Consider the following 15543-nt stretch of genomic DNA (forward strand, 5'->3'; position numbering starts at 1 on the left):
TAGGAGCTGCTGCAAAGTATTGCATCAAACTTGCATTTTAGCGAAGTTTCTCTCGCAGTCAGAGAAGCCCGGAGACTGGCAGAGGGAAACTCCGGCCCGGGCAGGTGCCTGTCAGGAGCGCTCCTCCCGGGCACCGAGCGGAGACGGCGACAAAAGGACGACGGTTTTGAGCAAAACCTCGGGTGGTGGGTTTGGAGACGGAGCGGCAAAGAAAAACAATAAATCAAAAATAAAATCCTGGAGCACAGAGGCGAGATCCTGGCACCGCTCCCCGTGACAGCGGCAGCGCCGGGTCGTGCCGCGGGCGGGCGGGGGGGGAGGGACGGGGGACAGGGACACATGCGACCCACCGCCACGGGCGCGCCCCCGGCGGGGCCGATCCGCCGCCGTCGCTCGGGGGGTGTGCAGCCCCGCGCCGACTCCCCGCGCCCTGCGGAAGCGCCACCCCACGACCCCCCCACACTTCCATCTGCGCCCCCCCTCACCCCACCCGCTCCGACCCGCCGCTTCGCCCCGCGCCCCCCGCCGTCGGGGGTGCCGCCGCCCTGCGCCCGCCGCTGCCGGGAGGCGCGCGGGGCCGGGGAAGAAGTTTGCCAAACTTTTAGGCTTTTTTTGCTTAGGTTGTTTTTTACCCCCCCCTCTGCTCGCCCCCCCCCTTCCCTCCTCGCTCCCCCGGTGTCGGCGGCGGGCGAGGCGGCGGCGGGCAGGGGAGCGCAGCGGGGCCGGCGGCCGCCCCCGGCGCGGCGGCAGGTGTGTGTGCCCAATGCCGACCGGGAGGCTCCGGCTCCGGCAGCGACAAGCGGAGCCCCCCCACACACCCCGCGCCTCCCCCCGCCCTCCCGGGTCGGCACCGTAAATCACCGCGGCGGGTGCCCCCGTCGCGGCCCCGTCCCTCCCCCCCTCTCCGTCTTCCCCCTCCTTGTCCCCGAGGAGCGACGCCGAAGGAGCGGGACCGACTCACTCATGGGAGCGCGGCGGGCGAGGCCGGCGACACCTCCGGCTTCCGAGGCGCCGGCGAAGTTAATTGCACTGAAGTTCAAGTTGTCTTTTCACCCATCAGGAGTGGGCGTTTAAAGGAAGGAGAGCGAGGAGGAGGAGGGGGAGGGGGAGGGGGGAGAGTCTCTCTCGCTCTCGCTCGCTCTCGCACACACACACACACGCACACGCATGCACACACACACAGGCGCGCACACACACACACACAGTCACACACACACACACACAACCCCCCCGCCCGCTCGGCTGCGCTCCCGAGCTGCCTCAGCAAGGAAGAGCCCGGACGGAAAACACCAGGGCAGCAAGGTACCGGCGTGGGGCAGCCCTGCCTCTGTGTGTCTGTGTGCGTGTCTCTCTGTCTGTCTATCTGTGTGTGCCCGCGTCCCCCCTAACCCCCCCCAACCCCCAACCCCCGCCCGCTGCCTCGCACGGCCCCTTCGGGCGGGGAGGTGCGCGTTGCCCCCGGGGAGGGGGCGGCGGTGCCGTCGGGGCAGCGCGGCGGCGGGAGGCCGGCTGCGGCCGGGGGAACGGCGCGGGGGGGCGGCGGGGAGGGGGCTCCGCGCCCTGCGCCGCTGCCCGCTCCGCGCCTGCTGCCTTCTGCCTGCGCGGCGGCGGGGGGCTGCGGCGGAGGGGGGGCACACACGGATCGGCGGCTGGAGAGCGGCGGCTGCGTGTGTGTGTGTGTGTGTGTGTGTGTGTGTGTGTGTGTGTGTGTCCATCCCTGCCGACCCCCCCCGCGTTGCATTCCCCTGGGCACCGCGCCCCCCCGCCCCCCCTCCCCGCTTGCCCCCATCCCTCCATCCTTCCCCCCGCTCCTTTCTTTCCACACCTGCCCCCGCGCCCCCCGCCCGCTACTCCCCGCGCCCCAGCGGCGGCCCCCTTTCGTGCCGGCGGCGCCCCACCGCCACCGGCGATTTAAAGCGGCCGAGGCAGCAGCTCCGCGGCCGCGCTGGCGGCCTCCGCGGGACGGGGATGCGCGGGGTGCGGGCAGGCATCCTCCGGGGTCGCTGCCCGCCCCGCTGCCCCGTCAGGGCCGGGCCCCGCCGCGCAGCACCCCCGGTTCTCTCGCCTGGTGTTTCACCCGGCACCATGTGCTCCTCAGGAACGCTGTTTGAGAATTGCCTTTATTCGTGTAACTTCTCCTCGGGGAGGGACTTGTTCCCTCTTCTTTTGTTTTTAAGACCTTCTTTCCCATCTTCGCTGATGCAGGATTTGGCAGTGGAGTTCCTGGAGAGTGAACCTGGCAATGAGTGCAGGTTTCCCTGAAAGCTGAGGCTGTTTCTTTATTCCCTAGGAGGCTGAGAAGAGAGGGGACCCTGGATGTCAGCCCGATCTCCGTTTTTTGTTTGTTTTGACTTTGAGGCAGATTTCCTTTTTCAGCTCTGGGAATTGACAGGTACAATCCCTGTAAGCACCTGTGCATGTCTCAGAAACAAGACCAAGACCACGAAGTTGCTACGTCAATGCTTCTCCTAGTTAACCGGTGGTACGCCCTTCTATTAATTGCTATTAGAAAGTGCAGCCTTGTAGCACAGTTATTGAATAATCATTAATCCATGGAGGATACACAAGCCCAAAGGTTAATAACAGGAATAACAATTAATAATACTGACCTTGCCAGCGGGGAGAGTATTTTTGTCAGTTATTAAAAGGCACTCCTATGTATACTATGTACAGTGGTGTAAATTTGGACCCAATATGTTGAGTACCAAATTACTGCAGCAACAGCAGAAATTAATTTACCCCATTATGTCCATGTTATCAGGCTCCTGACTTTTTCTGCCTTTAAAATGTATCATCCACTACTCGCTCATTTTAAACAGAAATGCTAAGTCTTTAATCAATTCTGACATTTGCACTAGAAAATAACATCTAGCTCTTACACAGATAAAAATTTATTTGCCTGCATCTGATTTCTTGTAGTGCTTTGGACCCATTCATTTCTCAGAGACGACTTAACTTTTTACGGTCTTTAGGTACCACAGGGTAATAAATAGAAAGTCGGTACAAAGGGGGCATTCTCACTTTTATGAGGCCAACTATCCGCTCCCTAGAGCTGCCTCCTCGCACAGCTACTCAGGCTGACTGACTGACCAGCTGGCATCCGTCTATTGTCAAAGACCCATCTCCTTTATTTCTATCACACTCTTCTGACTGGCTGGTCAGTAAATCCTAAGAATAATCATGTTTCATGTCTCAAAAATCTAATAATCGAGTTACTCATTCTTATAAATTGCAGCTAAGCTATTTGGGTTAGTCGCGTTATCCCCACTTTAAAGGCAGGGAGACAGAAACAGGAAAATTAACACATTTGCCTGAGGCCACATATGGATTTAAGAGTAGATCCAGGACTGGAACTGAATTTAGACCAAGTTCCCTCTTAAAGATTCTCAAGTGCACTATAGAAAATGCTTCTTTAAAAAAGAAATGTAATATAAACCTTATTTTTCATCATTTTTGTGTATCAGTCAAAATGTACACACTTCTTTTTAGGTCATATTTCCTTTTCTAAAGACACGAATTTTTTTTAAAAGTGTGGTGACACCTTTCAACTACATAGGGCAGTTTACTTTGGAAACAAGAAACATTTAATATGAGCTTGTGAGCAGTAATGGGAACAGAATTGCTCGTTATTAGGTTACTGTAAACAATGTTCGCTGGATGTTACGGTGTAGTTCCAGGCCAACAAAATATAACGAGAAGTCCGGCATTAGTATAGATAAGGTGCTCTTGCTTACCTAGTGTGCATCAGTTTCCACCGTAATGCTCCTTCAGTGCTTTCAGTATCAAAATACTTAGCATGGGTCTAAACATTGAAAAACACACGGGACAACCATATACCGTGTTTGAGAGTTATGATTTATGTCATTAAGCAGTGAGTTTTACCAAGTTGTGTCATTCATGTCACTGAAGCAAGACGTATATTGCCTGCCCTTTAGCTGTGGCGTGTCATCAAAGCTGTGTTATGGTATGACTGAGCGCAGATGGCATGCCTAAAAAGCAGGTGTGCAATATAACTTTCCTATTACTGACACGTAGATATTTCCTCTTCCTCAATGTCCACCCCCAGATGTTTGCTTGCCCAACCTTCTACAGGAACTATAGAAAGTCCTGCTCATCCTGCTCATCCCTGATGGCTGGAATTGTACAGTCAACCCATATGCAGAATAAGTGTTCACATATATTTTTACATATTTATGCTGAAAGCTCCATTCTGAGCTTTTTTAGAGTCCTAATTTGAGGGAAGTGGGTGCAGATCTCATTCAAATAATCATTCTCCAATACCACTAGCATTACCTGCCAAAAATGAAAGTGGCATATGAATCACAGTAACACAGCCACTTATGAATTTGTGGATTTAGAGCCTGCCAAGGAACACCAGAAATCCACATGATTTCAAAGTCTCATGAGTTTTAGAGACTTTGAACAATGTGTAAAAGTACATTTATCCAAAGACCATCTTACTACTGACCCGTCCTATAAGGATTATAGACATGTCCGATTCAAGTGAAGGACAATATTAACTGAACATATTTCTGTTCGAATCTTTCAAGTGAGGTAGTGAAAGTGGTGAATTTGCTAATTGAAGCTATGTCAGAGGCCCTTCCTGAGATGCCCCTTATTGAAGTGCTACTGTGACATAATGGTGTGGAAATATGCTTTTGTGTGAGAAGAGCTATCAGATCCTCTGGGAAATATCACAGATGCTTTCCAGTTCCTTTCAGACATGTAAATATCTTTATGTTTAGACATGAGTAGAGAGGGCTGGGAAGTGAAGTAGAACGAGGAGTGGAGTGGGGTTAAAAGCATCCACATAGATCCAGGAACCAAATAGATACATGTGTGGTTGTGGTTTTTTTCTGTATCTGATGTTAGCTGGGGCTTGAAATGAAATGTTCATTATTAAGAAGAAACGCTGCATGAACACGTGCAAACTTGAGAGTTATGTTGACCCATGGTTGATACAAAAGGCCATCTTCTGCCTGAAATTACAGATGATCAGCAGAACTCTCAGTAATGCTCAGATACTTACGTCATTCCCAAGTAATATGTACCTTATCAAGTATGGTTTATTTCCATCTTGTAGTATATGGCTAGTGCTACAGCAGTGGAAAACACTACATGCCACCTAGTGCTTCTTATGATTGCTTGTTTTCTTCATGGTTGCATATCAGAAACTGAAAATAACATTTGATTCTTTTTTCCCTCTTAACATACAAAAAACAGCAGCCTAAGCTTTGTAATCTATTTATACTTTAGTACTTGTGAAACATAGCAAAAAACCCTGCTTACTAGCATGGTCTACACATAGCTGTCTCAGCAGCTTGATGAAATATTAAGACTTGGTTTGAGTAACTGTGTTCCAACCGGTATTAGCGTTATCTGTTGTAGATGAAAATGGCAGTGAAAAAATACAACCATGAGTGGCCTTCTGTGCGTATTTTAAATGCAAGTGGCCATTATCAGCTGTACCATAACCTTGTCTGGTGTTTCATCTCGCTGTTGGCTCAGTGGAAGACAGGTGACTTTTTCTGAATGTGGCTGCTGCTTTCAGTGTATTTCTGCGGTCTTTTGATTATTCTACTCTTTGTTGGTTAGACACCAATCTCTTCAGCTTAGGCCTATGCCACCTCACTACCTGAATGTCTCTGCTGAAAACTTGTTCACTGAAATGGGCATCATGTCAATAATAACAAATTCATCTGTCCGTCTCCAGACTGGCTCTAAGTTTCCTCCAATCATTCATTGAAGGTTCATGTTCCCAGACCTTGCCGCACAGCACCTCAGTCCATTCAGCTTCTCTCCAAGATGGTAACTACTTTCTGCTCCACATCTCTCTTACAGGAGGTATTTTCGATTACCTAGAATGTAAACTGTAGATTTCCTCTTAAAACTTCTGCTTTACAGAAGAGAAGATCAACTGGTTGGAGGTGCATTGATGACACCAAACTCATTTCTGTTTTGCCTGACTGCCCTCTCCATCATCTGCCAGTCTAAAATTATCATTTTTGAAAGAACTGAAGGAGTTGTATTAATATTTGTGTGAACCACTTTTTCTGCACATTGTCTGTTCTTCTTTTCTCCTTCCCCTTGGTGTCTGGTTCGTCTTGGCTGCTTTTAAAAATTCTGTTGCCTCTAGTAAGGGACTACCAAATTAAACCAGTGAAGAGAAACCAGGTGACTGTCTACTTTTACGAATATAGGTTGTGTATAATAAATTCAGGTTTTACATCTATGCAAATTAAATCATCATATGATTCTGACTACATGCATTTTTTATCAAATATGGCATATATTTCACAAATTATATTTAACTTATAGTCAAGTTGCTATTCTGAATGCCTAACTAGGAGTTACAAGGTGTGCCACCAGATCTTAGTAAATAGGCTTATAAAACCAGAAGGAATAAGAGAAAATCACCTTTTTTTCTTGTATTCCTGGTAAGTCCAGTGGAAAGGCGTTTCCTGCTATAGGTGATAATATAAACACCTCACCACTCAGCTGTTTAGAGACACAAGTACATCTCGTCATTAGAAATGTAGAGATTTTGTAAAGGCCTAAACAGAACATGCCCAGAATAAGGAAGTTTTAAAGCAATGTGTCTTTGGTCTGGAGTTTACCGCATGTAGTTAGTAAGGCCTTCTGCTAATGTTTCTGTCATGACGTGGAGGACATTAGTCACAATGTCAAAATAAACATTTTACTTCCGCAAAATTATATTTTCACCTCAGGAATATTGTGAAGTGAAAAGAGGATTTACGCACAATTCTTCCTTTGGGGTTTATCTCCAGACAGGGCAGTTTTAGAGTAAAGCCTTGCAATATGTTTCCCGGCCATAAGTGCACCATACTTTGAATAATCAATCTGGCAGCTGAGCTATGACAAGGATTATGCTGTGAAGGTAACAACTCAATGACTTCAATGTTAACTGTCTTCGGCAACTGCTGCTGTTGCTTTCATAAATAAAAAGACGTTTTGGTGAGCACAAAGATGTCTCCATCAATACTTGTGTTTTGGTCAATAAGAGGGTCTGGATGGTGGGAAATGTGGGACTTGGGTGGAATTTAAGCATGTGAACGAACAGGTGTGATTCAGAAAACCTCTGCTACGCAGTTGCCTAAACCTCAAAGCACTACGTTTGCCTCTCATGAATCATGCCTTGGAGTTAGTTCCTTTTCCACCTGGGACTCCTGACCGGCCTTTCTGGAGTGCTCATGGCCAAGTCCTCTGGACACCAGGACCACTACATTCCTCTACCCAACTGTCCTGGTCAGCTTGACCTCCTGACCACTCCTGGAGCATGCCCCAGGCTCCCTGACACAACTGGCTTGACAAAATGCAGCAAGGTCACAGTGGTAATGATGGTACTTACTCCCAGGACCATTTTTTTTTTTTTTGAGGGGGGTGTTTTGTGTATTCCACAACAATTTAACATAGCAAAGACAGAAATAATCCCAAGAAAACTCAATCTGCGCCCCGGCCCTGGGAATAACCTAAACAGTAGATTATGATCTAAGGAATCTTGAATTTGTTTGTGCTCAAGGGCACTGTTTTAGCAGAAGGGTCGAGACTGCCTTTTCTAAAATAACCATCAGCCTGATGGTCAGAGTCCTCCCTGGGGTGAGAGGAGTTGTGAATTGGGGCCTTTCAGGGCAGGAGAGATGAATCCCATGATTACGTGAGTGCTCTAATCACAGAGTTGTTATATAGAGGGAGATGGGAAGCCAGCTTCTCCTCCAGCTATGTTTTAATAAAACATAAGTTTTGAAGGAAAGATCACAGGAACCTATTTTCATAAGAAGAATCAGGGTGTAGATACTGAGTGGATGGATGCATCTCTCAGACAGCCCTGGGTAGAGCCCTGTCTTTAGAGGTAACCCTCAGGTAGAGCTCTAGCTTTAGAGGGGGACAGGATTTTAGATTTGGGACAAACCTCATTTTTTCCCTGGTTAATTCCACTCAGTTTATGTTGAGGTCAAGACACGCTGTGCTGGCTGTTTTCCAGTCTCCTTGTACACTGCAGGAAAGTCGTGCTTTTAAAACATGATTCTGGGTACCTGGTAGGGGACCATGGGCCAAAAAAATTGATGTTGGAGCACCAAAGTTTTTGGAGCACCAAAATCCTTTATAGGATTAGGCCATAAGCCTTATAAATCAGTATCTCTTTATTCATAACAGTTGGTTTCATATTAACACCAGTACTTAGTATCTGCTGGTAACTGTTCTCTCAGTAGATTTTCCGGTCCATTTTTATTTTGTATCACAAAGGATAGCACTGGAAACTGTTGGATTGCATATTATTTATAATGAAAATTCTCACTATAAGTGTTTCCCATTAGAAGCCGTAATGGCTAGCATGGCTAGACACTCATATTGATTTGAGTCCTGTGGGATAGAAGGTTGGAATTATATTTTTAAGGAATTTAACTAAATTAAATTGAAAATACATACTAAAATTTTGACTGTTTTTTAGGAAAAGTTTAATGCTATTCAAAGATGCTTATTTCTTCTTTAAAAATAATTTCATTTTACCTACTTGCAAACTTCCAAAATCAGGGGACAATATATTCCTCCATAAAAAGGTAATAACACGACAGCAGCCCAGTGCACAGATTTCCCCTGCCACAGCGTAACTGACTGCTTTTGCCACATATAGGATGTTTGGGCACAGTTCAGACAGTCTGTCCCATGCATGTTTCCTTCCTCAAACCTGCTTGATACAACTGAAGAGGAGGTTACAAAGCTGCCCTGGAACCCTTCCACTTGTGATCTGCATCCTACAATATGGAATATTCTAAATATCATGGGCTTTCCCTAGCTAACAAGCTGGTTATTCTGGCTATGCATGAAGATACAGATTTGGGTCTTAATTAACATCTGTAGTTTAATCAAACCATTTATGATCCTGAGAAATCTGAACTGTAGACTTTCTGGTTTTTCTGATGACAGACAAATACCACAAACAAAAAGGAATTAAAATAATGGTTTAGTACATAAAGCGTTTGCACCAGCTGTGGCTGTGGTAACTTTGGTGGAAAACTGGGAATTCTGAAGATCATTTTTTTCAGTGTCTGATGAAGATTTTAAAGATAATAGACATGAGAACAATACACTAGGGACCTCACAAAAATTTTTGGTGTTTAAGTTAAAACAGCATTCTATTTAATTTCACAGGGGCTAACTCTCCTGCAGTGACAATGCTGTAAATCTCCAGCTAGGCCCAGTTTTATTATAAAAGAAGTTGGCCCAAAAGAGAAAATCTGGAATAAATTGCCGTGAAAGTGGATTGGCCTGTTTAGTCTGGTGACCTAGTGAAACAGTGCAGGACTTTATAATCTTCAATGCAGACAGGTCTTCATTGTTGAAGGAAGCAGGAAGTGTAAAGAGGGCTGTAATTGCATATTCTTTAATAAGAAATATAATTGTTGCTTTCTCCAAACAGATCTCAGACAGATTTTAATAGTGTGCACACATTGAAAAGGATCTGAAACACACCCTTCCGCCCTAATTTGTTCATATACATTGATATATTCAAATCTATTTACACCCTCTAAAAATGTAGTCCACGTAGAGCATTTCTGATGTTCAGGGTTCCTTACCTTTTGGATTGACTATGATGTATGGAAACATAATGGAGCAAGATTCCGTAAGAGAAAAAAAAAAGTCTAGTGGGTGTGTTTCTTTTGAAACTTCAAAGTTCCTGTCTTAAAATAAGGGCTTATCATTGCCATGATTATAGTGGTCAGTCTTTACTGCAATGTCAGGGCCATGCCATCTTTCGTATTTACTGAAATAGCTTCAGTTGTGCAGCATGTTTTAAAGAATCCAAAAAACCCCAGTATTGTATTTTGTTTCAGGAAACTTCGAATTAGGAAAGTACATTTGTGAAATAGTATAATCTTCTTTGCTGAATTTGAAGGGAATTTTCTTTGCTGAATTTGAAGGGATGACACCTTGTGTTAAACTAATATCAATATAAATCTTAGTCAATATGAGGAAAAGTGCTGGTGTGCAAAGCCTACTGTAACTACTGATTATTAAGTTCAGCAAAGGCAGACATGAGCTTCTCCTAAGACAGCTTTATCTTTGGTGGCTGAAATTCAGTTTTTCTGTTTTCTTCGTGTTCTATACCCTTGTCCTAGTCATTTCAAAACAAGTAGTCGTCTTAACTGGTATTAGGTGTATGGCTTCACATGAACCATGGTAACTGAGGCTTGAGACTTATGAAAAATTGTTTAGTTTTCACCAAACTTCCTAAATCTGTAGATCTAAGAAAAATTACGCCATATGTTGGAAATGAGTTTGGTAGTGACTGTCCTTCAGCTGCTGTGCTAAATTTGTATTGTTCTGCAGCGCCATGGACAACTTCTTTCAGGACAATTGCGATCACAGATATATATTAAATTGCTTTTGTTTCCATTGAGTATCATATTTTAAAAGCCTTGAATTCTTCTTTCTGTGAAATCTGAAGTGAGGAAAATATTAACTTTTTGTCCCAGGAGACTCACGCCTTCAGTTTATTTGTAGAAAAGACACACCATGGATAGTGGACTTGCAAGATTCTCCATGGTGACCTGACTCTATGATAATCAGCTCAAAAATGTTAAAGGTTTCAGGCTTTGTACCCATAAAGCTCATGTATTTTTTGTTTTACTACACACACACACACACAAATCGCTACATTCTCTTGTAAATTTGACATCGGCTTTAGAATAGAAATACTCATCTTGATAGTAGCCGGTGTGAGTTCATCAACTCCTTTTGTATCTTCCACTTGTCAGTCACCCCCTGATAAAAGCTTCACTTACTCAGGTGATCTGTGTTGAAGTATCCCACTTCTAGTCCCTGAGGGGTATTCAATATGATCTATCTGATCAAGGAAGAGTAGGGCAGACTGCTGTATCTACTGATAATATTTATACAACCGGGGTTTAGAAAGAGATTTTATAAAAAAGGATATCTGCAGAAAGAAGAAAAGGACCACTACTATTTGTCGTAGTCCATATGATTTGTCTTTTTTAAAACCACATGTTGAGGTAAGTTGTATCCGTGCAAGCAGGAAAATGAAATCGTGGTTTGCTACTGCTTGGCAATATTCATGCAGTGAGTCAAGTCAACAATACTGAGGTTGAGAAGAACACAAACCAAGGAGGTTGCCCATGCAAATGATACATCCTGGTTGCTTCCTCATGAACTCTTCCATGAAATCTTGCTGCACCCATCTTGATTGCATATGCTAATCCTGGCTTCTTAATTGACTCATAACAGATTTATCTGGATTTCCAACTTCCTCTTCTCTTTAGAATGTTAATTAAAAGAAAAACGATTACATTTAAGATATTCATGACAATAACAGAGTTTTCTGCTAGAGGTGTTCAGAGCCAAATTTTGCTTTTATTTATATGGGACTATTTAAAATCAATGAGCTTGAGTCTATATGGTGCTAGGGACCTTTTGATACCCACATAGTAAAAAATGGCCAGAGGAAGAATGGAAGACAGTTCATATAGTATATTTTCCAAATTATACTTCAAGCAGCAAAATTCAGAAGAAGCCCCCAGCTTTTAGAATAAAAAATATATAACAAGTCAAAAACCAGTTTGTTTGGATGAAAATGAGCCCAGAAGTGCTCATGCAGACTTGTATATTCTCCCTCTCTTCCCCTAAATCAGTCACTGTCACTATTAGGCCTGCAGAAGTTAGGAAAAGGAGGGCTTTGATATTCTCCATATGGAATATGTAGATTTTGAGGCATGTCCCTAGCATAAACAGATAATTGTCCTTTGTTATGTCTTATGCTAGATGCGGAACTTATTTATTTTTACTCAGGATTTAGGAACTCTTTAAATAATAGTTGTTATGTTTTTTGTCATATGAACAAAATGGGATTTAATTAAAGAAGAAGTAGAATGAAAGTGGTCTTTCTTCTTCTTTCCTTTTTTTTTTTTTAAAATTTAATTCCTCTTGTGGACTTGTACAGGGCTTTTTTTCGTGTGTTTTTTTTTGGTTTTGTTTTTGTTTCTCCTTAGCAAGGCACTTTGTAGTCATAGTCTTGCTTGGTAACCCACCATATTGTTGTTGGTGGTTTGGGTTTTTTTATATTCAGTAGATTAAATCATACTATCCTATTTGGGATCTTCCCACCATTACAGCTTTTGCCACCCATAACCTTATTTTATGATCAAAGGGGAAATAAAGGGAAAGCAGTAATGTTAATAGGCTTTCCCATGCAGTCTCTCTGGGAATGGTCTTTTTATAAGTGTCTTGAACTTGACCTCTTCAGAAGGCCCAAAGGTCCAACACACATTTTTAAAGTTGCATTTAAATTTTAATATTTTTATTCTGTGAAGCCATTTAAAACCTGGCCCTCAAAACACAAAGCATAAATCTTTCAGGACAGTCATACAGTAAAATTGATGTGTGCGGAAGAGAAGTTCCGGAAAACCCCTAAAGCTCTGTTGCTTTGCTTTTCATGTTGTTTTATAGATACGTTCCCTACAACACTACCAAATAATCAAACAAAATCCAATGAATAATATTGTGATTTCATCACTCTGGCATTTGAACTTGCAAATACAATTTAGCAATGAATTAGGAGAGGAAAAGTTTTGCATTGCCCCACCCTCATTATAAAAATGTTCTTCAGAGCCAAACATTTGAGGCATTAGAAAGATTTACAGTAATAATATAAGTAACTATAATGAACTTGGGAACAAGGGAGTCTTGTAAAAGATTCTCAGAATGAGAGAGAGGTTTTGTAAGCAATTCTACCATCACTAAATAAATATTTAGGAAGATTGTCTTCTCTTAGTGAGTCTGTATAATAATTGTAGTGCTAATAGGAAGTATATGATTTGGATATGAGAAGATATGTATCTCTCAGTCCATACAACTTGTTTGTGTGGGTGAATCTAGTTCTCATTAAAGATACTGGTTTGACTGTCCTGATTGCTGCAGTCTTCTTTCCATGAAAATAAGTCAGCTTTGTCACCAGCCATCCCTCAGTTCATCTGAGGGCAATCTTTTCTGTCTGCAATGTCTTTTTTTGGGATGGTCAGCAAGGCAGCCAAATGTGACAGGTCAATTTGGTAATATACTTGGAAAGGAGAAGAGCATGTGTTAAATGACTGCGCTTGACCTGTAGGTGTGGGTCACACTGTTGCCCATCACTGTAATGTCAGTGTGCACTCCCCAAGCTTGGTAACACGCAAAATTCCTGTTTAATTTTCCTTTCTTTATTTGTGCAGCTTTCCTGGCTCCAATTCCGAAATCCAAATTTCTGACCATACCAGAACACAGAGAAAACTGGGGAACAGAGAAAGGCAAGGCATGAGGGAGGTGGGCGAGCGTGGCTCCTGGTCAGCTCTGGCCTGTCTGCTGTGACTGCAAAGGGAGTGGCAGGGATGGAGCATGACCTCTCGTTCCCGACACTCGCCCTGGCTTCCTGTGTGCGAGGCTGAGCCGAGGATGTGGGCACAGAAACAGGGAATCCCGTTGAATTGCTGGAAAAAAACCCTCTCATTAACTTAATGAGATTTGGAACATTACAAGGGAACTCCAGCTGGAACCAGATCTGAACCCAAGTGCGAAACATTCCTGAATATACTACCACAAACTTGTTTCAAGGAGAATATGTGCTCAGACATACAAATGGCTAGATTCTGATCTCGGTAACGCCAGCGTGAGTCTCTTGACTCATATAAACTGCACTCAGAGGACTAGCCCTGAAGACTATAAAATGAAGATGCACACATGCCACAGGAGACTGCGAAAGGAGGGTGGAGCTATGAAGATTTAGCCACACACCTTGCTGGAACACCTTAAAACAGGTAGACCTGGCAGCAGTTGGCTGAGACGGGACTTTCATCCTGCATAATCACTACTTTCCATAATTAAGTGCAGAGTCTGACTGGGTTCACACTTCGTTGTGCTGTAGTCTAGCTATGCTCAGATCCTCAACACCAGACTTCTTGCCCAGCTCTCTACCAAACACTCTTCGCTTTCATTTCTTTAAGTAGCTGAGCTGCCATGACTGGTGGGCTTCGTGGGGGGAAGAGTACTGCCTTGTGAATACCAAAAAGATAGATGGAGGAGAGAAGAAACAGATTCTCCCTCCAGCATAATGCGATAAGGCAGCAGGCTGGGCTCAAAATAGGCAGAGGAAGTGCTGAATGACCCAAGTGATGACAGGCTTGGTGGCATTCTCCTGCATGTATAGAAGACACTTGTTTTGTCCATATGTCTCCATACTGTAGCTAAGAAACTACTGTAGTGTTCTCCTGAAGTGATATTCAGACAGCGAGTTTAATCTGAAGGGGAAAGCCAGTCTGTTTCCATCTAGTTTATAAACTTTTGAAAAATGTCAGTAGAATAAAGATCTCTACGTTAACTAGTCTGTATTCTTTTCCATCTGTGGAAGTACCAAAAGCTCTCCGATCAAAGTTAATGTGAGTTTTCCTGGAATAAGAATTGGCCCTTGATAGAGCTTTGACTTGTCACCTATTTAAGAGTGTTTTCATTATTTTCTGATTACTCACCCAGCATTGCCAAATTTAACTTTTCTTTATTAAGTAATTTAATACTCAGAGCTCACAGAAAACTTAACATGTCATCCATCTCTTTCATTTTAACTGATTCAAAGCAAGCTCCATTTCTTAAAGTAGATCCTTTTTTTTCTCATTGCACATCTGAACTTGCAGTGAGAGACTCATAGAAAACAAATAAAAACTTTCTTTTTTGAAACTTTTGAACAAGTTAAAACACATCCAAACCCCTATTCGCAGTAATTGATACTAATTAAAATGCTGAAGCTGCATTAACAAGAAATGAAAAGCAGTATTTTGGTTCTTATCTTTTGCAACGTGAATGTTTTTCATGCTCAGCTTTTCATAAATGCGGAAATATTATACCTTGTATTATTTCCGTGGAAAATGCTATTGCTGTTTGGCATTTTATGGGGTGTGGTTTATAATTTTATTAACACCATCTGTTGTTTAAAAGATAATATAGAATGTTTAAAAATTACCAAAAGTGCTGCTGTACACAGAATCAAGAGCACCATTTGCAGTTTGCTCTTTGCCTGGCAATTTATCTGCACATAAAGCTGATTCATATTGAAGCCAGTTGAATTTAACTCCTTATGGTTCATGTGATGCTTTAAATATCTCCACTGGACTGTGCATTAAACACGAGTAGTATCATGAACCCATTCTGTATCTGAAACAGCCTTTACTGCCAGATCGCCTTAAAAATGCTGAAGGGTAAGGAGGGAAATGAAAGGCCATATTATGAAAGGACTAAGGACCCTGAAGATCACCTTCAAACAGAATTACATGTCTTTAAAAGGGAGAGGCGGGCCAGCAAGATGAATGAGGAATGGATTTGTTTGCGTGACTTATGTTTCTGCTAGAAATGCTTAGACACATCTAAAGGTAAAAAAGAGTTTTTAATTACTGAATAAACCTTTTTTCCTGAAGCTGAATGGAAATACAGCATCATGGGCAGGTGATTTTACACATTTCACTCCACCCACAGCCTGAGAGCAGA

General features: G+C 43.4%; 1 protein-coding gene and 1 long non-coding RNA gene across 6 annotated transcripts in view; one reads left to right on the forward strand and one right to left on the reverse strand.

Annotated features, from left to right (window-relative positions):
* Positions 1-1179, reverse strand: part of SATB1 (SATB homeobox 1) — a 94149-nt gene extending 92970 nt beyond the window's left edge. For 3 of the 5 annotated variants that reach the window (XM_074574999.1, XM_074574997.1, XM_074574992.1), the window contains exon 1: positions 962-1165. The gene's annotated coding sequence lies outside the window, so the exon portion shown is untranslated. Of the gene's footprint in view, positions 1-957 lie in introns of all 5 variants that reach the window. The other 2 variants (XM_074574998.1, XM_074574995.1) reach the window with 2 other exon arrangements.
* Positions 738-14386, forward strand: LOC141738892 (uncharacterized). Its single transcript, XR_012585515.1, has 2 exons — positions 738-1302; positions 13245-14386. It is a non-coding gene; the product is annotated as an uncharacterized LOC141738892 (long non-coding RNA).
* The last annotated feature ends 1157 nt before the right edge of the window (positions 14387-15543 follow it).

This window comes from Larus michahellis, chromosome 2 (genome assembly GCF_964199755.1).
Source record: "Larus michahellis chromosome 2, bLarMic1.1, whole genome shotgun sequence".
Classification (NCBI taxonomy): Eukaryota; Metazoa; Chordata; class Aves; order Charadriiformes; family Laridae; genus Larus; species Larus michahellis.